The sequence below is a fragment of the Filicampus tigris genome, chromosome 1 (genome assembly GCF_054856515.1).
Source record: "Filicampus tigris isolate MCC_2025a chromosome 1, RoL_Ftig_1.0, whole genome shotgun sequence".
In the NCBI taxonomy this organism is placed as follows: domain Eukaryota; kingdom Metazoa; phylum Chordata; class Actinopteri; order Syngnathiformes; family Syngnathidae; genus Filicampus; species Filicampus tigris.
In genome coordinates, this window is record NC_141217.1 from 6,479,214 (window position 1) to 6,505,861 (window position 26,648).

Sequence of the window (26,648 nt, forward strand, 5' to 3'; positions counted from 1 at the left end):
CTACCTATGTGATGGACTGGTCCCCCTATCTGCCTATGACGGACACCCATTTTGTAAACGATAAACAGGAAACTTGAAAAAATAGTCGGACTAATCATAGCTATGAGCCATGATTGGTTATCTGAGCTCTGCGCATCGGTGATGTCATTTTCATTTGACAGAAGTGACAAAATGGCTGCCACCTCAGATGACCAAAAACGGGTGGATTTCGCTGCTTAAATCATATTCCACAAACAATTTAATCAGAATGCCATGCTTTAACTAGTGGGCCTGCATAGGAAATAAATTCTTGAAAAAAGTATGTTTGAGTAGACTTCCACTTTAAGCTTCAGACATGAGTTGTCACAGCAGTCCACAAATTGCTGGGTGGCTCATCCATGGGGCTGTGAAAAGTCTGTTATTGACATACACTCTGATGTTGTTTACACACACTCCCTGTGTCCTGTGAGAGAGAGAATGCAGGAACCACAGGATGAGCTGTTCGTCCAGGTGGAACGAGGTGGAGAATTTGTTGGCCGGGACTGAGGTTGGTGGGTGGTGAATGCCAAGGAGAAGATGAATTCTGGTGGTAGTATTGGGGCGCTCAATGTGTTCATGGAGGGCGGATAGGATGTCAATTTTGTAATGTCTGAGACCTCTACCCGTGTGGTATGCACATTGGAGAGGTTGGAGCTTGTTGCTGTTGGAGTGGGGCTAGGAGATTACTCCAGATTGTGGTCGCAAAATGTGCTTACTTACTTCGGTCCACTGCTTTACCTTGCAAACCACTTTTTTAGGCTTCCCTAGGAGAGGGATGCATGTTGGAATGAGGAGGATGGTGAGATGGTCAGATTTCAGAGGGGGTAGTGCGATAGATCTATATTCTTCTAGAACTGAATCATAGTACTTTGTATTTATCGAGAGGCATGAGGTACATATATAAGACTTACAAGAATAAATCGACTCAAATAATTAGAAACAGTAAAAAAGAGTACTATAGTAAATTACTAGAGAACAATAAAACACACATGGACAACATTGAAATACATTGTCAAAAAAGTAAAGTTGAAGTCTATTTTGTAACAAATGACAGTACTACTTATGACATGTCGAAAGGCCTAAATAGACCAAAAAGACGCTGGCCAACAGTGACGGACGCTTACCCCCTGTGGTGTCCATCCAGCTGTCAGCACGTCACGCTGGAGGAATACACCGTAACGACAGACAGCGACGTTGACCATTAAAGTACCTTCCGTGCATGCATAAGATGTAATGCCCTTCCATACCATCGGCGGCGGTAGTCACCATTTTTCATGGTTAAAAAAATCCAACCGTAAAGCTGTTGGCCGGGGGTGGATTATAAAAACGTAAACAATGATTTCAACTATATTCTTCACTCATGATGGATCCCACACAGTAGTAAGTAAACCATCACTTTCTTGACACAGTAAATCTTACATTATCAACCCTCGCTCTTGTACTTGTAAGAAGATCAAGGCAGCGGAGGCGTGCTCACTATTTTTCCGCATTTGTCACTTCCTGTTGGTGCTGCGAGCGCTGATTTGCTAGCTAACAGCCAAACAAAGAGACCAAATGTAATGACTGGTGACGCTGATTCAACATGCGTAAACGCCCCCCGGATGCTTACAGAAGGGTTATGACACTACAACGGTGGGCATTACATCAAACAGACGGCGCATTCAGACGCCACGACGCTTCACGACCTCCGACGTCGGTTTGGTCTATCAGGGCCTTAAAAGCTACTGAGGAATTCAATGCTTTTTTTGTTGCTGTTGGCCCTGGCTTGGGGAATGAGATTGCAAAAACTGGTGATGATGAGGTGAGAGTAAAGAAATATATGTATGTCAAAGAAATAATATTCATAAGAAGAACTAATGAGGATGAAATAATCGATACAGTAAAAAATATAAAGAGTAAGAACTCAACAGACTGTAGTAGCCTTGATATGACAACTAAAAGCATACCGGTAATTGAATGTATTGCCAAACCTGTGTCTCATATCTTCAGTCTGTCTTGGCAAACTGGCATATTTCTGAGCAAAATGAAAACAGCCAAAGTTACTGTATACCAATTTTAAAATAAGGTAATGTATTCTAAACTACAGACCCATTTCTTTACTACCACAGTTCTCCCAAATACTTGAGAAAATATTTTACATAAGACTGGATCATTTCATCACAAAGCATAGTATACTGTACGAACAATAATATGGCTTCAGGACTAAAAGGACAGCATTATTTGCACTCATAAAATTTGTTGAAGAAACCACAACTGCAATAGAAAACAAAAAATAGGCAATAGGCATATTCTTAGACTAAAAAAAAGCATTAAATACCGTAGATCATAAACTATAACTTGAAAATGTGGTATTAGAGGTACAGCGCTGACCTATCATATAACAAGGATAATAAGCTACTTACCCAATAGATACCAAAATGTTGAAATGGGAAACTTCAAATCACAATTACAGAAAAATACATGTGGGGTGCCTCAGGATTCAGTGCTAGGACCACTGCTGTTCATATTATACATACAGTAAATAACATCTGTGAAACATCAAAAATTCTCCAAACAGTATTGTGTGCTGATGACTCAAACCTCCTATGCCATTGTGATAACTTGGAGCAACTCCTGGAAACTGCAGGTAGAGAGCTGAGCAAGATAAATAATTGGTTTGACCAAAATAAATTAAAACTAAATATAATTAAAACAAAATTCATAGTCTGTGGGAACCGACCTACGAACTCCAACAAGCAACTCATGGTAAATAACATAGAAATTGAAAGAGTAACAGTAATTGATTTTGAGGAGTACTAATAGACAATGAATGAAACTAGAAGCTACACATAAATTATATCAGTGCCAAAGTATCCAAATCAGTTGCAATAATGAACAAAGCCATACCTTACACCCTGTACTGTTCCCTCACACATCATCTTTTGTGTAGAAGTATGGGGGAACACTTACAAAACAAACATATATCCTGTCTTCATCCTGCAAAAAAGAGCCATTCCAATCATCGATAAAAGTCATTGCAGAGAGCACACATATCCACTCTTCCTCAAATTCAAATTCCTTAAATTCTATGATCCAATTGACTAAAAAATTCTCGAAATCATGCACAAAGCATTAAACCAGCAGTTACCCACCAGTATACAAGAGTTGTTCCAATTGAGAGAAAATGAACGTAATACCAGAGGAAACCTCATATTAAAAAAACAAAACAAAACATCAGAACAAACGCAAAGCTCCACTGTATTTCAACCAAAGGTGTAAGCCTATTGAATAGCTGCAGTATGGAAATGAAGTCATGTAACACCTTAACCAAATTAAAGGAAAAACATTCAGAAACTAGTCCGCTGATAGTGTAGTGGTACACACGCCCGAGTTGTGTGCGGGCAGCGTGGGATCGATTCCCGCTCAGTGACAGTGTCTATGTGTGCCCTGCGACTGGCTGGCGACCAGTCCGGGGTGTAGTCTGCCTTCGCCCGTTGACGGCTGGGATAGGCTCCAGCAACTCCCCGCGACCCTGTATAGGATAAGCGGTTTGGAAAATGACATTCAGAAACTCAACACTCAAAAAATATGGTATGGTAATATGTAACAGTGAGTATGGTATTGTTTTGTTTTACTTATGCAGTACCCAAAATCTTCTTGGGTATTTTTTTTTCACATTCACACTTTTTTTTCGGAATAAGTTCTAATCTATGCAGGCCCACTAGTTGAAACATGGAATGATATGTATGTGTATACGTGTGTGTGTGTGTGTGTGTGTGTGTGTATATATATATATATATATATATATATATATATATATATATATATATATATATATATATATATATATATATATATATATATATATATAATATCGCGCCCCCCCCCCCCCAACCACCAAAAAAAAGTGTCCGTGATTGACGCCGCCGCGGGAGAGATGCTATGGCAGAGGCTTTTTAAGGATCATTAGCTGGCTATTTTACTGTTCAAACACGCTTCAAAATGCGCCCCTAGTACTTTACTACTTACCCAACTGCGTGTGCTTCCTTCCATTATGAGCCCCGGGGTTGGTTTTGCCGTATTGTATAATTATTTGGGTCCAACAGACGGCCAGAAGTCGCATTCAACAAGTTACTTATTTATTTTCCACACTTCCCTTCGTTCACGGCCTTCAATATAAAAGCATACCAGCAAACCACTATACACAGCAGGTTTGCTACGGCGTATTTCCGGAAGTAGGAAAGATGCCAGAAGAAGTGCATGAACACCACCTTGATGTGCCAGCGTCATCCAAGCCGCAGCTTGATTATACTCGTGGACACAAGTTGTTTTGAAACAGTTACGTTCCAAGTCTGGGGGCGTCGCTTCAAAAAGACAGCGACAAAAATGTATACCGTGCCTAATACAACCATAAAGGGACCGAGATGACTAGACTATGCATTTAATTTTATTGACAAACTAGTTTGCTTTGCAACAGCAACGAGCTGCGTGCTGCATCCTCTCTCTCCTCCTCTCCGTGTGGGAAACTGTATGTCATCGCAACATGTGACGTAATGGACCGATCAGAGCAGCAACAATTTCTGATGGGCCAGCCAAAGATATGAGTTTAACCTATATCTACACTGTTAATTCATAAACCTGACCAGAAAAATGATTGTTACCATAGCGAAGCAGATTCCTCAATGCAAAGTTAGCAGGATAACACAGTAAGCAATATCCAAACATACATTCAAATATGTTTCATTGCAAGGTAATTTTGATTGATCAAAAGACATAGGAAGTTTAAAGCTGCAGTTCCCATGTCGACCTCTTGGGGTCAGTCTTTATCCAGCGCTGTCAATGTTCATCGGGGCTGCCCCCTGCTGATCGCAAGAAGGACCTCCTGGCTTCCCGCTGGGGGAAGCTCCACAAAGTCTGTTCCGTCCGAGGCCATCCAAATCCACATCCGTTGTCTGTAGAGGGGGTCGCGGTGACGTAGTGTAGAGTGGCTCCTTATCAGGAGTTTGTGTCTTCTTGAGTCCTAGCATGTCTTTGTAAAATCCAATTGCCGAGGTCCCCTGGTGATTCAATTGCTTTGAAGTGAGGCTGGGGCAGACTTGGTGGCATCTCCTGGCTGGCTCTTGTCTCCAGCCCTGGAGATGTGGTCCACATGAAGGCATATGCGCTACACCAAATTGTCAGGTGCGTTGGGGACGCGTCATCCCTATCCGCCGAAACTCTCAGAGAGGCGCAACATGGTTCCTAACATGGTAGACTAAACTCCAGCACAAATATAAAGATGTACCGTTTTTACACTGAATGAATGAGCGCCTGTCTACCATAAATAGGGCCCCATATCTGGCTACTGCTGACTGACTTTTGGAGTGGATCTGCTTTCTCGAGTTGCATTTCATTTAATTGCACTCGCTATTGACGTGCAGCAGTCAAGCTCGGCAAGCTGTTATGTTGGAAGTGCTATGTGTTTCAAGTTTCATAGTCTACTTCTCCAATTAGAGAGGTAAGTTTGCTTAAATTAGTTGCTACTATTATTCTACTTTTATTCAGAATACTACTTATTTTGTGTAAGCTGGCGATAATGTGTTGTATTTAAATGTACGATGTGTTTTATTTAGGGACGCTCTGATCGATCGGGCACCGATCGGCTGATTTTCGGGAAAAACTATGTGATCGGAACATTTGATCAAAGCCTTTTATTGCCGATCAAAAAATCCAATCACCCGCAGCTCATGCTTCGCAGCCTACAGCCGTGTTGCGCACCCGATGCACGCTGCGGAGGCGCGCGGAACTAACAACCAGAGGCCCCCAGCGCACGTTTTCCATAGTCCATGGTGGACTGACTGACCTTAAAAAAACATGCTTTCAGTGGTGGAGACATACGGAAGGCTCAACAAAACTAGGGGAACCCAAGACAAATTTGTTGTCCACCAGGTAACGCCAGAGCTAGATATATATATGGTATACACGGTATGTAAATAATTGTTTTTTTTAACCCTCTGAACATTATTATGGGAATGTGCAATTAATGTCAGCATAATAAGAAACAATAATTTTGGGGTGGAATAGACAAGTACATTGAACGGACAGGTAATTAATTGATTGATTGACATTGATGAATAATAGCTAAATAATACACACACACACACACATGCACACAGCCTTACATTAATTACAAGTTCAAACAGATATGGATAATTTTTACTGTACAGGCAGTCGATATACTGCACTTTAATTAAATATAATAGAAAAACAGTTAAAAAAATGTTTTATTTTTCTCTTTTATGAATGTTCTTCATCCAATCAAATTTGTTTACAAAGTTCTGGTGGGTGGGACCAGAGCCAGCAGTCTGGTTCTGCCAAGGCAGAAAGCTCTTTGCCCTTGGCAACACATAGCAAAAATTCTGATTGGATGACAATACAACCTTCTAAATTATGGATTAATAAATATATAATACAGTATATATATGAATTAATTATTATAAATATTAAAATATCAATACTTTAGCTTGAGGATCCATACTTAAAATTGAGCACTCTGGATCGGAATATCGATATTTTGTATCGATCTGCCCATCCCTAGTTGAAGGCAGTCAGGTCGGCCGTCCCTGCCAATGAAGTGTCCCTTATTTATTTTTCCGGGAGTTGGCAACCCTACACAGTATTGAGAAATTATGCGCGGAAATTGGTGTAAGCTATGACTGATAATGAATGGGCGACCGAGTTTAGGTTGTATGGCACGCACGCTGCAGCTTGTTATGCATGATGCGTTACTGTCACAGCGCAGTATAAGTGGCATTTTTGCCACAGGGAGAAGCAATGTAGCTTGCTTGTGGGCAACAGACCCACTATATCATTTTATAATTCACAAAAAGATTAACAGTGACTTTTTTTCTCGTTGACAAATGCACAATATAGTTTGTCTATGCACAAGACAATAACGTTCCTGAGTCGTTTCAATTCAGGAACTCATTGAATAGTTTATTCGAGTGAAGCCTGCATGTGACTATTTTTTCTCCTTTGATTATATTCTGAACCATGCAATGTTTAGGTGGCGAGTTATTTATTTGACTTTTTGCATAATTAAGTCTTTTGAGACTACTGATTTTTTTGATCTGTTAAAAACTGTGTTACTAAAAGCTGGTAAATTTAAGTTTTTCAGTTACCTCTATGACTGAGAAATTGTTGTATTGTGCCAGCAACGGTTTTATATTTTTTCTTCCTTTTGAAAATATAGATTTACATAAAGAATATAGAAAATAAAATAGAGGAAATATAGAATAGAGATTTTTGTCAAAATTACAACAGTAATATGGCTGCTTTTTTTTTCAGATAATATTGCATAATAGCAGTCACCATGTGGAAAAATACCAAATGGAAAAATATACAGATATTCCATGTGATCGGAATCGGTATCAGCCGATCGCACTCATGCATGATCGGTATCGGTGTCATAAAACCTTGATCGAAACATCCCTAGTTTTATTCTATTTGTTGTGTGTTTACAATACAGTACAAAGTACAGTATATTTGGACATTAGGAAGCATTATTTGGACATTTGGAAGCATTACTGGGCATTGGGAAGGAACCAAGACTTGACTCCCCACCTCCTCGCCTGAACAAACAAATCGTGAGTTAATGCATTGAAGCCCTGCTGAGACCTGTACATGGCCTTGAATATTATTGAAAAATGGCTCAAATAAATACAGTAACAATTTTACAGTATGTACCCATCTTTTTTGTAGTTGGGCTTGAATTTCAAACGTTGGAATAATAAATGTTTGCACAAGGTAAGCATATTCATTCATATTTATTCATGTTGACAGGAGTATTCTAAACATGAAAAATGCACCTAACTGGTACGCAGGTACGCATGCGCAACAGAAATCAGTAATGCGTACCTTCATTTGCGTCACGACGCGCATGTACACACTAGTGGTGCGCTGCAAGGATCAAGCATCAGTTGGGCACGATCCGCAGAATGGTTGGTGAAAAAAACGAACAAGGGCTAACTTCAAAATAAAGCTTACCAAATAATACATTGAGTCATTAATGCCAATGCAATAGCCTTAGTGAACGTTTACTTTGAAGCTGGCCCGCGTGGTGGCGTAACGGCTAACTTGACTTACGTTTTCAACGTATCGTCAGTTTTAACGCTTGCTACCAACATCAATACAACGCTGTTTCTAAATCATATTCAGTCGCTAATTTAGGACACGAACAAACCGCTGGTTAATTACGCTGTCATTGTATGATACGGCACAAGTCTCCGGCATTAGTGGCTAACAGCTGTTATCATTAGCTGGTAGTTCAACAGCTGCTTTTTAATGGCTTGCTTTTTTTTTTTTAAACTTCTTTTTCTATATTGTGGCCCTAGATTATTATGTAATGTTTTAAGAAAAGTACCTTAAATTGCACTTCAGGTCTTTTTCATTATGAAAAGAAAACAAATAAATAAAACTTTGTCTTCATTTAATTCATAACAACATCTTTGCCTAATAATTGTAAGAAAACATTCAGCTCAAATGTCTGGCAGGATACCATGAAATGTATACACTGTACCACTTAAAAAAATATGTTAAATTGTGTTCTTAAATCTTAAACGGCCATATTAGACAGATTTTTTTTTTTTTTTTAATGGGCAAAAGTGTTTTATAAAACAAATGAAGACAAAGTTCTATTCAGCTTTTTTTTTTTTTGTCATACAAAAAAACCATCCGATTCGTGGCTCAAAATTCATGACCGAACCGAACCGTCACTTATGTGATCCGTTGGCCCACTAGTGAGTACCAAAGACAATCTCCTGGTACTCATGTGAGCACCGCATGAAAAAAAAATGTGCACCCCTGTGTGTATACATATATATATACTCAAAATAGTTAGGGATATTTGACTTTCAGGTGAACTTTCAGGACGAGCCTAAAGTGCATTCAAACCTTTACAGGTAAAAGTTTCAGTACTTTTTGCACAATTTGCTGTTCTCTAACGAGGAGCTTAATGGCAAAATTCACAACAGGTGTTTGATTCTTGAATCAACCAATGACTATTTTAAATTTTTTCCCCGTCATTCGTCGCTCATTACAAAAACGGGCGTCCCTCATTGACAGATGGACGGACCGGTCCGTCACATAGACCGAATGCCCAGCTCTGGATATACAGTGGGTACGGAAAGTATTCAGACCCCTTGAAATTTTTCACTTTCTGTCTCATTGGAGCCACTTGCCAAAACCCCCCCCAAAATTATCATTATTGTACAATCAGCACCCCGTCTTGACAGAAAAAATCTGAAATGTGTAGAATTTTTGGCAAATTTATGAAATAAGGTGCCTTAAGCATTTCCATCAACCTCAGGCAAACATGTCTCACTTAATTCAACGTGGAACAGATGTTCATACACTATGATGACTGCATATCATTTGATACAATGCCTACTCCAGATTTAAAACACACACAAACACGCACAGATTCGAGACAGAAATGGATTTTGTTGTGTGTGCGTTCTGACGGCAAGGATCTTTTGCAGCAGGGGAGTAATTGAGATTGGTGGGAAAAATACTTACGCAACCATCCACACAAATTCTTGGCTGCTGTCCAATTAAAGCCCAACAGCCTCACTACCGACACAACGCCCAATTACAACGACAGAGCTTGGCTGGTCAGAGGAGCTGCCACCTCTTCTCTTCCTGTTGCAAGAAATAGCAAAGTCAGAGACAATGTGTGCTGTCCTTTGTGGAGGTGTCAGCCTGTGTTGGTAGAGAGGGTGAGATGAACACTGAGGCCCAGCTAAAAGAATCACATTAATGTCAATCAAAGTAGAATAAGATGATTAATGAAATTACACATCTAATTTTCCTCTTTCAATATTTAAAATATAAAATATATAAAATATTTCAAAATCCAGATGGCCATTTTCAGTACAGTAATGTGTCAAACGTAAGAAGGTAAAGTAAAGCACCATATTGTATTGAAATAGGGATGCGCTGAATTGGTGCAGATACTGTACGTACGTCTATACTTGTACACATATTCAAAGAAATGCTCTCACTCTTATACCACTTTACCATCTTGACGTTACTATTCTGCCCTCCCTGAGCGTGTGTTGTGCAGTTTGTCAGATAGTTGTTTAAAAAGAGTCCATGCGTGCTTCCAACAGTAAAAGACCATAGATGGGCTAATGAATTTGTATCAATGTCATGGTATTAACCTTTCAATAACGAATAATACAAAATATTATATATGAAGTGTACAACCTGTCCTTCCCAAGGGCACACACCACCACAGCCTTGATGCCACTCCGATTCAGATCTTGTAACCACTCATACATCAGTTATGTTCACGTAAGGGATTCTTTCACCTTGTCCTAAACAGAACTGATCGTCTGGTACCACCCGGTGACTGCTGTGAAGAGAGCAGCAGACAGGAGGGAAAGACCCTACCAGGCCTGCCATAGGCTAGCTCCCTGTGGTAGGAGGGACCTGGCACTGTTAGTGTACAGGTCCCACCCCTCTACGGCTCCTAAAAGTTCAAAGAAAAGAAAACACCCCTAGAATCAGTGAGAGCGGGGGAGAATGAGGACTCATCGGCAGACTACACGGCAGCAGATCCAGGAACAAAACAGACAATGAGAATGATGATCAACACGATTCCTGAGACAACTCCTACTCCAGGAATTAAGCTTCAGAGTTGCAGATGTGGCTGGACCAAGGTAACATCTCATGCAGGCTTGAGAAGTTATCAAGTCTTGAAAAAGTGCTTGATGCCAGAACAACAGGGACCTTGCATTGACCACTACTTCTTACGAAGCAAGTCGAGTAAGTCAAGTGAAGTTCAGCAGCAGGAGCAAAACAGGACATCAATTCCCCTGTGCAAGAGGAAGAGGAAGAGGAGCCAAGCACAGTGGTGCCCCATGAGCCCAAATTGCAAGATCCAGGGGCGAAAACCACAGATCAAGTGGCCGAAAACCTGTGAGAAAAAAGAGTGGGAAACAATCAACACAGACATCAGCAAACTCCTGGAACGACTGAGAGGAACTGCAGTTAAGAAGCTGGAGCGAATGGGAGACCTGATCTACAACTATGGTGCTGAGCGCTTTGGAACTGCAGAAAAGCGGACAAAAACATCAACCACCCGGTTGAAATCTAGGAGACAGCAGGAGATGTATCTGCTAATCAAGGAAAGAAGGAAGCTGAAGAAACAATCGAGGAAAGCTCCAGAGGAGGAGAATGAGGGAATACACCTGCTCCAGGCAGAAGTAAAGGGCCAACTGTCAACTTTGAGGTCACATCAATCAATCACATTTTATTTATATAGCACTTTTCATACATAAAAATGCAACTCAAAGTGCTTTAAAACATTCAAAGCAAAACATAGAATTATCTTCAATCAAAAGAAAAGATAAATTATTTAAAAGTTGTTGAAAGCCAAACTAAAAAGGTGTGTCTTGAGCTTCCTCTTAAAAATATCAACAGTCTCTGCAGACCTGACATCCTCTGGCAGGCTATTCCAAAGGTGAGGACCAAAATGGCTGAATGCAGCCTCGCCATGCATTTTGGTCCTCACCCTTGGAATAAATAAAAGGCCGGCGCCAGAGGACCTCAGGATCCGCGAGGGCTGGTATGATAAAAGCAAATCAGATAAATAAGATGGCCCAAGACCATTAACACATTTATAAACTAATAAAAGTACTTTAAAATCGATCCTGAAACACACAGGGAGCCAATGCAGCAATTTCAAAACTGGCGTAATGTGCTCCCGCCCTCTGGTTCTCGTCAGCACCCGAGCGGCTGAATTCTGCAGTAGTTGCAGTGGTGAAATGCTCTTTTTCGGGAGGCCAGAGAGCAGGGCATTACAGTAATCTAAACGACAGGAAATAAAGGCATGCATCAGCACTTCCGTGTTAGCCTGAGAGAGAAACGGGCGGACTCTGGCGATATTCTTAAGGTGATAAAAAACAATCTTGGTTACATTTTTAATATGAGGAATAAAACTGAGCTCAGAGTCAAAAATGACGCCAAGGTTCTTCACACAGTGTGAGGGATTAAAAATGTGTAGTTTTGGTAAAAGCTTCTCTCTCTGACCTTCGGGACCGATAACTAAGACCTCAGTCTTGTCCTCATTGAGCTGTAGGAAATTATCTGCCATCCATGACTTGATATCTAAAATGCAATTTAAAAGGGTATCAATGGGTCCTGTGTCATCAGGAGACACGGCAATATACAGCTGCGTGTCATCAGCATAGCTGTGAAAGCTGATGCCGTGTCCCCTGATGACATCCCCGAGGGGAAGCATATAAAGATTAAAAAGTAAGGGGCCTAAAATCGAACCTTGAGGAACCCCACATTTAATTTCATGAGTTTTAGAGGAACAAGTATCCATACTTACAAAGAAATATCGGTCTGTGAGATAGGAATAAAACCAGTCAAAAACAGTACCAGAGATGCCCACTAGATTTTTAAGTCTATTTAATAAAATTTGGTGATCTACTGTATCAAAAGCAGCGCTTAGATCCAGTAGCACCAAGACTGTGAGTTTTCTCACGTCTGCAGTGCACCTAATATCATTTAAGATCCTTAAAAGAGCAGTCTCCGTACTGTGGTTCATCCTAAAACCAGATTGATATTTCTCCAAAATATTATTTGTATTTAAAAAATGATTCAACTGGATGAAAACCAGTTTTTCTAAAATCTTACTTAAAAACGGTAAGTTGGATACGGGTCTGTAGTTATTAAAAACGCTCGGGTCAGAACCGCTCTTCTTCAGAAGGGGCTTCACCACCGCCGTTTTAAAGGCAGCGGGGAAGACGCCTGTCTGAAGAGAGCAATTGACTATATTTAAAATTTGTTCTTCAAAAAATCCATAAAATGTCTTAAAAAGAAATGTGGGAATTGGATCCAAAAGGCAGGTTGTTGGGTTTACCTGGGAGAAAACTCGAACAAGTGTCCTTGCATCAACCAGGGCAAAACTTTCCAGTGTTTCCTCATGTAAATATGATTGTCCGGGTTTATTAAAACTTGTGTTTTGACGGGCTAAAAGACTGGATCTTATGTCATCGATTTTACTTCTGAAGTGGTCTGCAAAGTCCTCACAGAGAGCATCTGTTGGTCTCTGTGGGGACTTATTAAAATCAGAACTAGTTAAAAGTTCAAAGGTGGAGAAGAGAACCCTGGGGTTGTTTTTATTGACTGTAATGAGGTTTGAGAAATAGGAAGATCTTGCCAGTTTTACTGTTTTATTGTAAGATTTCAGTTGTTCGCATAAAATTTCATAGTGTACTGTAAGTTTACTTTTTCTCCACCTCCTCTCTGCACTCCTGCATTTTCTCTTTGATATTTTGATAGCATTGTTTCTCCACGGGGGTACAGTCTTTGTTTTTGTTGTTTTAATTAAAAGTGGAGCTACTGAATCTAATGATGATTTAAGATGTAGGTTAAAATTGTCAACAATAAGATCACAGGGTGCAGGTAAAATGTCAGCAGGAGTGTTTTTTAAGATCTCGATAAAATTTGCTGCCACCTCAGAAGATAGGTAGCGTTTCTTCACTGTTCTGACCGGGACTGCTAGATGGTTAAAACTGGCGATGTTAAAATAGACACAGTAGTGGTCTGACACTGCCAAGTCAACAACAGAGGACACACCAGCAGACAAGCCATAGGTTATAACCAAATCCAGGGTGTGTCCTCTGTTGTGAGTTGGCTGCAAGACGTGCTGTTTAAAATCCAAGCAGTTTAAAAGGTTTGAAAAATCTCTGGATAGTGGGTCCGAGATGTTGTCCATGTGTATATTAAAATCGCCAGTTATTAATATCCTGTTATAACTGGAATATAAAATGGATAAGAATTCTGAAAATTCTGTAATAAAAGAAGTGGAATGATGGGGAGGTCTATAGACGGTAATGCAGAGAATAGGGGGACTGCTAAAAACAAAGGCATGGTGTTCAAACGATAAATAGCTGCTAAAAATGATCTCCTTTGATAAAAGAGTATTAATAAAAATTGATGCAGTCCCGCCTCCTCTTTTGCCATCCCTTGTAGAAAATAAAAAGTTAAAATTCGGTGGGCAAGCCTCGTTGAGAGCAACTGGAGCATCTGTACCAAGCCATGTCTCAGACAAAAGTATACCATGTAAATTATTGTCTAAAATCAGGTCGTTTATGATAAAAGTTTTGTTTAAAAGGGAGCGCACGTTCAGCACGGCCAGATTAATTATTGTGCTGGATGTGCGCTCATGGTGGTACGAATGAGCAGTATTAACATATACTAGATTACCACTGTTAAAACCACGTTGTTTGTGTGTGCAAGGGAAGCGTCTGCCGGTGATGGTTTCAATGGGAAAATTGTCCGATAGTGGTAATGATAATGAGGGCCTGCAGGGGGAGCTAGTGAGGGTGGTGGTACTGTGAGCAGCTGGTATTGGCCTGTAAGTGATGGTAGTGACATTGTCATTGCAGCGTTTATGAGTAGAAGAAGAAATATGATTGGTAAACAAGAGTCAGCTGGGAGTGGAATTGGTTACGACATGGTGGATGTTAGCGGCTAAAATCTTGCTACCAAGAGAGTTCGGATGAACACCATCCGGCTGGTAAAAAGACGGGCGATTCCAGAATAGGTTAAAGTTGTCAATGGTCAATGTCAGGTGAGCTGAAAACCTGAGAAGGAGGCGTAAATTAGCGGAATAGGGGAAACTTCTGCAAAGACCCCTTCAAGTTTGTGCAGAGTCTTTACAAAGGACAAAAGTGGCAAACTCAAAACATCAAGCGGTGTGGACAGGTAGCGCTTCCACCTGATAGGCCACCAGGACATTCAACATCAGCTAGATGTCAGCTCTCCAAAGTTGAGTGAGGTGAACAGAATTGTAATGCAGGCAAGATCTGCATCCTCCCCCGGGCCCAATGGGGTACCATACCGACTCTATAAGAATGCACCAGAGGTATTGCGTTTTCTCTGGATGCTGATGAGGGTGGTGTGGCAGAAACAAGCAATTCCAACTGTGTGTCGGATATCATCCTCAGCCCTGGCAGCGGAGAGATTGAATTTGCAAAATTGTTTTGAGTAACAGTATTGACTTTACATTTGACTTTAATTTAATCCCACTTCAAACATGAAGCATAAAGTGGACATTTATGGTGATAGTAATTATTCAGCCACGGTTCAGATCGATTCATTTTTTACGCATGGTTATGACACGACCTCAGCTTTAGTGACGTCTCAATGGAATCAAAAAGCCTCGCCTCATCATTTCCCTCAAATACGGTATTTCTACCTCCTACCAAATCGCTTCACTGTAGAAATGCCTGGAGCTCACCCTGATACACACCCTCATTGTGCTCACCCTGATGTTGCAGTAATTGTAATTTGTGCATTTGTATTATTATTATTACTTATCAAAAAAATTGCAGCTATAATTTATGAACGAGAATGGCAGTACAGAACGTACCATTCACTGAATTGTTGATGAACGGTAAGTGGCAGCACGTTCACTCACTGACTCGTTCGTGAACGGGGAATGCAGCACGTTCACTCACTGAATCGTACGTGAACGGGAAACGCTCAACGCTGTACGTTCACTCACTGAATCGATGGCGAACGGGAAATGGCAGTACGTTCACTCACTGACTCATTCGTGAACGGGAAGTTACTGATTCCTTTGTGAACGCTAATAGTGTGGCAGTATGTTCATAAAATCCCTCTTCCATCTGACGCCGGCTGCTGATTGGTTGTTTGCGAAGATTGACGACATGCGTGTGGCAGAGCTCAAATTAACGGAGAAAATAATCACTATGTTCTGTACCGGTTCTTGAGTAAAGGTATTTAAAAAAAAGAACGAAACACTTGAGGAAGTGATCCATTCAATCACGTTCACTGAAAAGATTCCTTCTTTTTGAACAAATCGTTCAAGAACGACCATACACTATAACAAACAACATACAGTACACTGAGTACAGTATATTGTTCAAAGGAGCACATATTAGTTTCATCATTGCCACTGATCATGGTGCGTTTTTGTGTGAAAACACAAGTTACTGCGCCATGTTGCTTTGGAAGTAAAGAACCCAGTAAAATAATTTTGTTGTTTGGCTCCTGACTGACACTTAACTGAATTCTATTGAAATCCATCTATAGTTATGAACCTTGAACTGAACTGTGTTTGGAGGTTTATATACACCTACATTTTCTTACAAGATGATCTGTAAAGATCGCACTGCAGTAGACAGAAACTGATGTTTTGTTTTTGTTTTTTCTAGGCACAAGATCCACAGAAAATAGTATACTTATTTGTGGTCCACACATTGTACTCCCTACTTGATTACCTCTTCCAAGTAGGTCATGTTTTCACTTCTGATGTCTGTTATTCCTTCTTTCCACAATCTCTGTTGTCCTCCATCCAACGAGCACTTTTATTCACATTCCTTTGGGCTTTGGATATTTTATTATTGTCTTAATCAAGTGTGGCTGTTCTGCATTGTTTTATTGGTCTTGTTTGCCTTATTCAGTAGAAATTGGATTGAAGCTATATTTGTCCAATAGGACTTTTTACACAATTACATATTTTTGATTGATGCATTCATTTTTAAGTCTCCATTCACCTCCTAAAGCCATATTTATTCTCTGTTTATGCTAATGCAAATGCATTCTGCGGTTGTTGTAGTAATCAAATTTACAATCAAATTGGTTGTCCTCGGTTTTTGAGCATGGCACGGTTTATTTGCTTGCTTCTCACTATATTTAAAACGTGGTCCAAAATATGCTGTAATGTATTGGGGATCATCTTGAGCGTGTTCTCTGTGAGTGTGTCCATAAGGACAAAATAATACATTTTGACTCCAAATAAGAGCTTTTCCATTATGTATTCCGTACAATGGACAAAACCATTGCTAAAGTATTTGAGGCCGTACTAACTAGGCCATGAAAAGTCAGGGTATTTTCTTGTTGATTTGTTGTTACTGCAGAGCACACTACTGGCAACTTCATTATAACTTAGTATGAATTAATCTATTTTCCGTTTTTCACAATTGGTACAATGCCTATTTTGGGACCTTGGCCTCAGGCATGGAATGCAACATTGACAGCCCCAAAACCAGAGCAGGCAACGGTGACACTGTTTATTACAGTATATACAAATAATATTTTGCACATACACTGAATAAATATATGCTACAAGTAATGAGCCTCCTATCGTAAAGCACATAATTTTTTGGTAAGAATTCCATGGTATTTATAATGTTGACCCTTCGTCAGACTGTTCGTCAATTCACATAAGCGTACATTTTGTAAGTTTTAAAGAATATTTCTAACTGCTAATAACAAAAATATAGAAAACCTGAATCATACACATATCAACTGAAGCAATTAACTTAGTTGAACCCCAAATATCTCTTAATCATTTTAAAGCCAAGGTATTTTTTCAAAAACCTTTCAGAACAGTTTTAAATGATAAAAACATGTTTATTTTTGCTAAAGAATTGATACTAAGGTGGAACAATTTTTTACTGTGCATGTATGCTTTTTCCTTTTCTTTTTCCACGTATACCGAAAACATCCACGTGAGGTAAGTGAAGACTTTTCCATGGGTATGAACATGTATGCGGATCATTTTTTGGCAATGTGTGCCTTGCAATTGATTGACAACAGGTCCAGATTTCGCCAAAATCAGCTTGGATAGGCTCCAGCTCAAACACATCCCCAGAGAAAATGAATGGGTGATAAAATACTACAGTCTACTGTCTAAAACAATCTGTTTGGCATGTAAATTGATGTGTAGATGTACAGTATCATTATAGGCTATCATCTTTGCATAAAATTATTTAGGATGATGCATAATGTATTTGCTCAAACAATATCAGGTTTGTCTGGACTTTTAACAGTCGAATACGGTAGTGATTCACAGAAATAGGAAATAGTAGGTTTTCACTGTTAGCAAAACTTAAATTATAAGTATAATAATAAGTACACATAAGTCAGTCAAGTGGGTTAAATGGCTTAATTAGGGATGGGTACGTTTCACAATCGGACCATTATGGTACCGATTCCCATACCGATCCCTCGAATTAAGGTAGATAGAGCGCACAGGGCAAAACATGACAGTTTTTATTTTTGGAGGATCCCACCTCTCTGTTAGTTGTCTCAGCAAGAGTGCATGGGCCTGCTGGTGTGGGCAAGTTTGAGCTCACAGAATGGACCTATGCCTATGCATCTTATATTCTTGTTTTTTGTCACTTTGTAAAATCTCCACTCAGTTCTGGTATTCCTTTGCATTAGAGCCATGAGAACATTTTGGTCAGTTAAATATTCAATTATTTGTGCTCCATTTCAATCATTTTAATTGACCAGTCTACAAGTTGTTTGTCTTATATTTGATGTTTTATTTTATTGTCATTTTACTAGTAAATTAATTAAGAATATTTAAGGATTTAGGCTCTATGAGTTACTTTTTGGCTGTCGTAAAGCAAAGGTAGCTGTCGTAAAGTGTGGTGTTGACATAGATCATTTGGACTGCAAGTACGGCGTGGAGCAACAACTTTTCGGACCGTGTGTTTGTGCATCCGTTCATACGTGCCTACACTAGCACTTGCTATGTTTGCCGTTTGTAACGCCTTCATAATTTGTGCTTAAAGGGGGGAAGTGAAACAAAGCATTTTTTTTCAAGAATATGTTTTATGCAAACCCACTAGTTGAAACAAGGCAGTCTGATCAATATTACGTTTGTGGAATAAGAGTTAATTCACCCGTTTTTAGCCATTTTGTCACTTCTGTCGACATCACAACTGCTCAGGGCTCAGGTAACGACCAATCACAGCTCAGCTGTTTTCTGAAGCTGAGTCAAGATTGCTTGTTACCTGAGCCCTGAGCAGTTGTCATGTCATTTTCAGTCGAAGTGACAAAATGGCCACGCCGTGAGATGGCTAAAAAGGGGTGCATTTTGCCGCTTAACTCCATCCATCCATCCATTATTGATACCGCTTATCCTCACAAGGGTCGCGGGGCGTGCTGGATCCTTTCCCAGCTGTCTTCGGGCAGTAGGCGGGGGACACCCGGAATTGGTTGCCAGCCAATCGCAGGGCACACAGAGACAAATAAACATCCACACTCACACTCACACCTAGGGGCAATTTAGAGTGTCCAATCAACTTACCATGCATGTTTTTGGAATGTGGGAGGAAACCGGAATACCCGGAGAAAACCCACGCAGGCACAGGGTGAACATGCAAACTCCACACAGGGAGGCTGGAGCCGGGATCGAACTCTCAATCTCTGAACTGTGAGGCGGACATGCTAACCAGTCGACCACTGTGCCGCCTGCTGCTGAACTCATATTCCACAAACACAATATTAATCAGAATGCCGTGTTGCAACAAGTAGGCCTGCTGGGAAAATATTCTTGAAAAAAACTGTTTGGGTTGATTTCTTCTTTAAGAGAACTGAAGTGGAATTAAAGAAAAGCATTTTTTTTGTTCAACTACTACGGCGTCGTTCCTTTGTTATTGTTGTTGCTGGACTGAAAGGACCCAGCTCGGAGAGATGCTGGGTCCAGGCCATTTAATGACTTATAGACAAATAGAAGAATCTTAAATTGAATCCTAAAGTGCACTGGGAGCCAGTGAATGGAGGCCGGAAATGGTGTTATGTGCTCTGTCTTCCGAGCTCCAGTTAGGAGGCGAGCAGCAGCATTTTGGACCAACTGGAGACATCTCAAACAACAAGACCATCAAATTAAGTATATTTAATCTGCAATTATTTTACAGTCAAGATACCTAAGTAACCATCTGGCCTCTTTTGAGAAACGTTCGGTATGACCAAAAACAGAGCTGGGCATTTTACTACAAATTGAGCGGCCGACTAAACTTTCACTATAACTGATCGGTTACATTTTTTTTGGGAGGGAGCTATTTGGTGTAACCCATACTGCTTTTGTCCTGCCTTGTTTAAAGTGACCTTTTCTTGAGCCTGACCATCATCCATCTCCACACATTAATGTGCAGTCAGTAATATCAGCGAAGGTCATTTGGCAACAATAAATGAGGCCAATTGAAGCATCTGAAACAGCAACATTTGTCATGTAGTGGGAGTAAAAGCTCAATATTAATATCAATAGATATCTAAACCCTTTGTTTTATATACAGTACTGTATACAGGTAGGCCTATATGAACATATGTTGGTTATGAAGCAGCAAGTAATACTGTCACCAAGCAGTGACATTATGGCCTTGATGCACAGAGGCAGATGACACAGCCAGCTGTAAAGTGAACAAATGTTGCACAAATCAGCCTGCAAAAGGAAAAAAACAAAGCATGTACAGATTTATCCAAACAAGCTTTACAAACCTGTATAAAACATATTCTGGAAAAAAATATGTTTGGGTTGACTTCCGCTTTAAGAAGCAGGAAGAGGATTTAGACATATCGAATGATTTTTTGGATGACCCAATCTGATGCTGCTGTTCGGATTCACCGTCTGACCGGGGAAAGATATGAGGTGGGCCTTCTTCTCTGAGGCGTTGTTTTGGAGATACAGTATCTGCATCGACCAACCGAGCCATGTTTTGAGGAGGACCCACTTCTTCGAAGGCATCTTCCTGCAGCACTTCATCTTATTAAATGGACTCTTACACTATTCTAGTTAATATTGTATAGTACACAGATGCCAAGTAGGCAACATTTAACACATTATGTGTTAAATGTTGCCTACTTGGCATTCGTTGCAGCCTGGTCATCCTTTTTGAGTTTTTCCTTGCCCTCTTTGTTAATTTTGAAATGTGGGTATGCCAAGCTGTTTGAGACTCTTTTGTGATTAAAGTCTGTATAAATAAATTTGACATCACCTGAATTTCAATAACATTTTTTCAGTTTCTCTCTAGTTTGTGTCCGATAAGGTTGTCTGGATAGAGCGATGTTTTACTGAATGTTTGTGCTCAGTGTTGCCATGGTACATTTAATTACTAACTAGCTCAGGGTTGGGCAACTTAAATGATGAAGACGGCTACAATACAATCATCACTACTGGGCACTGAATGTATGATAAGAAATACTATTTTAAATATGGACAAAATATGTGCAATATATTTCGTTTTTCACAAAGCATTTTTCATTTAATGTATAAAAGATCCAGTCTTCAACAACAAAAGGGTTTGAACAATGACAATATAACCACATATGGTGACCCCCACCTCCCAGTGCAAAGGTTTCTCGTACATGAAAATTACCTTTCAAGAATGACACAAAACTGCTAAAATTTCCAGTAATATCCTAAAAAAATATTTTAAAATCTCTCGACAACAATGGCGTCACTCAATAAACTGCACAGTAAGCAATACATACAGTATAGTAGGTATTGTACAAAGAGGTGAGAGTGTATTCTTGGTCCAGTGGGAACAATCTTGAGTCTATACATTTGCAAATAGGTCAAATCAAATCTGGGTAATTGCCAATATCTGTCGGCTGTGCAACATTTGCATTCGGAAGGCGATTTAATCTAAATTCATAACAGGCTGCAGATACTTCCAAAGTTAAATCCCTGTGATTTAGATTGAGTCACTCAGCGAAAATAATGACACTCTACCTCGCATTATCTTCCTTGTGTAAGGGACTCGAAGGGACTGTTTTACTAAAGGTTTGCATGTGCAAAAAATGATACAAACAGATGTGGAAGCTAATCTACTAACTGATTGCACCTAGGTTTGCGTCTGCCAAATGGGCATCATTGTCATGCATGTCATTTTGCTCGTTATGGGAGGAGTATATGCCAATAAATATATTTATCATTGGCAATGAGTTACCAAAATTGAGATGAATTATAAAAATGAGAGGCGGGGGGAATTTTTCCACTGGTACAAACATTTAAGAAATGCCACAAACAAAAGTGATAGCAACATCTATAGTCTATTCAGCAATTCTATTGGAGCATTGGAGCTTCTGTAATAACAGACTTGGTGCCAGTTACAAGAAGGGGTCATGCCACATCACATGACAAAACTCCTTTCAACTCTCAATTTCTTTGCAACAATGTCATTTTAGAGCATTGTGACAATTGGCGCTGGTAGTGTTTCTAATGTGCTGTTCCAAATTTCCATGTAATGTTACACAGGATGGTCACACATTCTGAATGTTATCCACACGGGACTGAAACCTCAATTCTACTGAATTGCATGTTTGGAATTTGCTCTTTTTCCCATTACAAATCACTGCTAGCTGTTTTCACTGTGCTGTATGGCCTGCACTGTCTATATTTATGTGAAAAGAGATGTTTGTAGGCCTATACACAGCCCTTATATTGCCAAAATAAATTCCTATTATGTATCATATCATAACAATAAATGATTCCCAATTACTGATCCAATTCACATAAGAGGTTGACGTTCCACAATGCCGGTTCAAGCTTGATATCAATTAATCACCAATTACTTGTTTTGGCATTGACACCACGGATGCCAGGCAGAAAGGGTTGAGCTCAATAAACTAGCAGCTGTTACTCAAGTGCGTGTAACTCTTTTACTAAAAATGAGACAAAAGCAAAGTCACTTGTAAAATGTGTCAATCCTCAGATATCATATTAGCACAAGTGCTATATGAATGATCATCTGTAAAGGACCCTGATAAACTTAAGATGACGAACAGCCAAAATTTAAGTCACCAAATGCCCTCCCATAACAAAAAAAAGAGGGACAATACACTGTAGCATTTGGTCCATCAACAACCTATTAATTGTAAAAATGAATGGTTAATCTGCAGACAGTAGGCTTTTCTCTTCCTCCTTCCAGTCACGCCAACCCCGGATTCATTCATCCAATCACAAAGGGCGCTAAGACACCTTCACTGCCTTGTGGACACTCGAAGCTTGTAGAATTCTGGCAAGAATCCACATTAACACATCCGATAGCAGGGTCACTAAAACACATTATTGTAAAGCTTTATGTGGGCACTGGCTGTCTGTGGGGCATTGAAGATGTCTGAATAGTTTTGGATTGTGGGGCCGTAACTGTTGTGTGCATAGCAATTTCACAAGTCAAAAAATATAAATATAGATGACAACTGCATGTCAATGACAAAAAATTGAGATAGGTCAACCCTAATGCACACATTCTTAAAAATGCTGGGTCAATTTTGAAACTCAACTGTTCGATCAATATTGTTGGGTCAGGGGTTGGGTCATTTTTAACTAAATATTGGATTAAAATTGGACTAAATTATTAAACCCTCTCTTGGGTCAAAGATGCTCTGCCCACAACACACATGCATTGATTTCTTAACCCAACTACTGGTATAAGATGTTGGGTTTGGGTTTGGTCATCAAGATAGGTTTACAGGCACACAACTTGTTGGGTTGACAAGACCTTCAAGCAAGTCTTGGAAGTCGCCATTTTGTCCCCTCGCTTTTCTTTTACCTGGGGGACTCGGATTTGTCGGCTGCTGGTAGCAGTAAGTACAAGGGTGGAGTTGCACCGTATTTTATATTAATATACTATAATGTGCTTTTTATGAAGCTATTTGTATATTATAACACTTAAACAACCACAGCATAGGCTGGAATCACGGCAACAACATCTTATTTAAACCGAGAAGAATAGAGCGGCGTTTCGTACGGGATTAGTCCACTCAGAGTGCTTGCTGACCAGCCATGGCAACGGTGTACGACAGGACCAGGGAACTCGTTGTAAAATTAGACCTTGGAGGAGGAGTGGTGTGGCCGTTGGGCGAGTGAAATAAATTAAATTTCATGAACTTGTTCATGTTTTGGGTGAACATGAACAAAACGTGTATTTCCGCTCTTTGAAGTATTTTCTGAACGCGTACAATTAGGCGTCTTTGAGTGTGTTTGGAACGACAGTTCAGTTTCGGGCGAGAGTGCCGGGGTGTAATAGAGAGCCCGCGGTGGTTAGCGTGTACCACAGATAACTTAAAATATAAAAATAAAAAATGACTAGTCCGTAAGTCTGTATTGATGGGCACCAAATTGTTTTTTTTTTTATGGCAACGTTGTATTTATGAAAATGTGTAATGCTAGCTGTAGTGTGGTTCGTGTCATTAGTGAGGAATTCCCCTGTCGCCCTAAACATGTTTGTATTCCTTTCCAAAAGATGGACGACTTTGTAAAGGAGAAGACCAATGCTTGGAATTTGACTGAACTACAAGTGCCACAACAGACCAAGGTTATTCTGCCAGGTACAGCAAGATGTGTTGGATGAAATAGAATGGGCAAATTGCCCTTCCATTACAACAAGCACAATTGTTCTTACTTGAACTGTACATTGCATTAATGTATTATTAATGTATCTTTTCCCTTGATCACAAAATCAGATAAAACTGCAGAGCAAGCCTTGAATTTGAGTGACTAAAAAAAAATCCAAGCTTTACTAAAATTTCTAGTGCACATTCAAAGCATGGTGAGTTTGCATTTTATGGAATAGGTTTGACTGAGTAAATTAATTCTTTTTTGTTCCTTATATATATATTTTTTTTATATCTGAATCTTATCCAGCAGATTTCTTAGAAATTCTCAGTGTTACATGCTACAATCCAAGCTTTAACTAAAACTTCTAGTGGACACTCCAAATATGGTGAGTTCACGTTTTATAGACTCAGCAATTTTTCTTTCTTCCTTATACATGTTTTTAATATATTTGTCTTATGCAGCAGATTTCTTTGAAATTCTCAGTGTTGCGTGCTACACTCCAACGTTGACCCAGTGTCAAAGTCACCATTGACCCCGCAGGAGTCACCGGTGACGCAATTGCGAAGTCACCATTGACCCAGCAGCTGGGTCACACTTGACCCAGCAGTCGAGTCACCATTGACCCAGCAGCGAAATTACCGTTAACCCAACGCGGTGTCACTGTTGACCCAGCGGCGGAGTCACATTCAACCCATTTTGGGATAAACAATTCCCAACCCAACACGGCTGGTCACGCCCTTGACCCAGCCCGGCTGATCCAAAATAACCACTGGCTGGGTCGGTCCAAATTTAGGAACGTGTTGGATTAACCAAATAAACCAATTTGGGTTATTTTCAACCCAGCAGTTTTTAAGAGTGCATGTACAGTATTTGGGGCAAATTAAGTCAAACTTAGGAGGTTGCTGACTTCTCAAAAATGATCAGGGCAATAGAATTCTCTTCTGTAGCTATCTGTCTTTGATTAACACTTGCAATTCAATCACTTCAAATTTTAAATTGACAGCCATTTTCGAGAACCACTGGATACGAATGATATAGATTCTCTCCTTTCACCGGAAAAAAAAAAGTTTGATTCCGTTTTTTTATTTCCGGTCCTTTAAATAATCAACATGCAGTAGAAAAACAGTAGGTTGCACATAATGCAGCAGTTTCTCTCAGTGGACTTAGAAACGCTGATCTCATATCTAAAATGGGGCATGAATGTCATCTGGCTGTGCGACAGGAAAATTGTTTCCCTGTTGAAAAACGTAATAGATAAGTACAGTATACTTGTCAATGGCAGTGAATAAGTTAAATACGGCATGAGTTAAATACCACTTACGCCCGTTGCCAACATCGTCAGCAATCTGTTAAAGGGAGCAAACATGCAATTTATTTCCTGCTTTGGGAGCTTAGTAAGTTTGCCATCTGAGTAGATAACACAACATGTTCACCAGCACCTTGCACAGTCTGTTTGGGACAACGCACAATTTAGTGCACGCTATTTGGGATGTTAGTGGATAAAGTCCTAACAGTTTAAATGACAGCAAATTAAGATTGTCTTTGAAACATGCTGCGATCATTGAGAACAAGTGTATTGTGAGACAATAATTCAAAAAAAAAGAAACAAAAAGTGTCATTGGTGGATTGTGTGAGGCAATTACTTCCTTTTCTTTTTTCAACATCTTTTAGCCCCATCCAATAAATGGAAAAGAATCACAGATTATTTGCTGTTTAATGCAAACATTACTACGACTAATACAAACATCAGAAAAAAAGTCAAATCCAGTACCTACTAAGACATCACATAGTACATTAATGGTGATTTATGTCATGTCATGTCATCTTCCAAACCGCTTATCCTATACAGGGTCACGGGAAGGTGCTGGAGCCTATCCCAGCCGTCAACGGGCGGAGGCAGACTACACCCCGAACTGGTCGCCAGCCAGTCGCAGGGCACACACAGACACTGTCACTGAGCGGGAATCAATCCCACGCTGCCCGCACACAACTCAGGCGTGTGTACCACTACACTATCAGTGACTAATGGTGATTTAGTCACCCACAAAGCAGACCTGGGTCAATGTCTGCTCATCATGTTCTCTGGAAATAAACAGCACCCTTCCCACAGATGTCTCTGTCGGGAATTGAAGTTATTCACGATTAGTCTGCTTCTTCTTTGATTTGACGACTGACAGATCTGTGGCAGACTGTCGGCATCTTAGATGAGTCATTCTGCTTGGTCTTCTATCGCTGCAATCTTAGCTTGAGGCTGCATTTGTCAAAAAAATAAAATAAATTGGAAGGAAACAGCAATTGAAAAGCATGTGTCTTTATTACGAAGGGATTAAGATATTAAAGATGAAATATGTATCATTCACTCTTAAAAAGATCATATCTTTAAAGCTGTTTTAATGCTACCCTAACTTGTCCATCCATCCATTATCAATACCGCTTATCCTCACAAGGGTCACGGGGCGTGCTGGACCCTATCCCAGCTGACTTCGGGCAGTAG

The 26,648-nt window shown here is 40.0% G+C and overlaps 1 long non-coding RNA gene across 1 annotated transcript; it reads left to right on the forward strand.

Annotated features, from left to right (window-relative positions):
* The first annotated feature begins 1,532 nt into the window (after positions 1 to 1,532).
* LOC147152610 (uncharacterized) lies at positions 1,533 to 26,299 on the forward strand. The gene is made up of 3 exons (XR_015086163.1): positions 1,533 to 1,819; positions 24,060 to 24,144; positions 26,004 to 26,299. It is a non-coding gene; the product is annotated as an uncharacterized LOC147152610 (long non-coding RNA).
* Positions 26,300 to 26,648: the final 349 nt, after the last annotated feature.